The sequence below is a fragment of the Oncorhynchus masou genome, chromosome 17 (genome assembly GCF_036934945.1).
Source record: "Oncorhynchus masou masou isolate Uvic2021 chromosome 17, UVic_Omas_1.1, whole genome shotgun sequence".
Taxonomy (NCBI): Eukaryota; Metazoa; Chordata; class Actinopteri; order Salmoniformes; family Salmonidae; genus Oncorhynchus; species Oncorhynchus masou.
The window spans coordinates 29,303,694-29,304,905 of NC_088228.1; positions in this window are offsets into that span (position 1 = coordinate 29,303,694).

Genomic DNA, 1,212 nt, shown 5'->3' on the forward strand with positions numbered 1-1,212 from the left:
GGCGATGTCATTTACAAAATAGCCTCCAACACTCTACTCAGCAAACTGGATGTTGTCTATCACAGTGCCATCTGTTTTGTCACCAAAGCCCCATACTCTACCCACCACTGCAACCTGTACGCTCTCGTTGGTTGGCCCTCGCTTTATACTCGTCGCCAAACCCACTGGCTCCAAGTCATCTACAAGTCTCTGCTAGGTAAAGCCCTAACTTATCTAAGCTCTGGTCACCATAGCAGCACCCACCCGTAGCCCGCACTCCAGCAGATATATCTCACTGGTCACCCCCAAAGCCAATTCTTCCTTTGGCCGCCTCTCCTTCCAGTTCTCTGCTGTCAATGACTGGAACGAACTGCAAAAATCACTAAAGCTGGACACTCTTACCTCCCTCACTAGCTTTAAGCACCAGCTGTCAGAGCAGCTCACACATCACTGCACCTGTACATAGCTCATCTGTAAGTAGCCCATCCAATCTACCTCATCCTCATACTGTATTTATTTATTTATCTTGCTCCTTTGCACTCCAGTATCTCTACTTGCACATTCATCTTCTGCACATTCTTCCATTCCAGTATTTAATTGCTATATTGTAATTACTTTGCCACCACGGCCTATTTATTGCCTTACCTCTCTTATCTTACCCCATTTGCACATGCTGTTTATAGATTTTTCTACCATATTATTGACTGTATGTTTGTTTATTCCATGCGTAACTCTGTGTTGTTGTATGTGTTGAACTGCTTTGCTTTATCTTGGCCAGGTCGCAGTTGCAGATGAGAACTTGTTCTCAACTAGCCTACCTGGTTAAATAGAGGTGAAAAAAAATGTTGTTTACAAAAATCACATTTTATCAAAGCAAACAAATATTGCTTTTATTAATAAATGTGATCTAGCAAAGGTAAATGGCACATATTAACCATGTAAGCTGTCTATATTGCTTGTAATTAATGTAAGTCAACATCTAAGTATAACGTTTTTTTACGTAAATTGTTATGGCTGTATTGTTTTAAAAACCCAATAATGTTGTGGGTCCATCAGACCCGCGAACATTGGGTGAATAACAAAACATGAACACCACACAAGGGTTAAATGGTGGTATATAGGCGTAGGGTAAATTGGTGGTGCAATTTATGCCTTTCCCCTTTATTTTTGTTATCGCAAAATGCAACGTGATTGACCACACACTCCGACACAGTAGGTGGCGGCATGCACAAC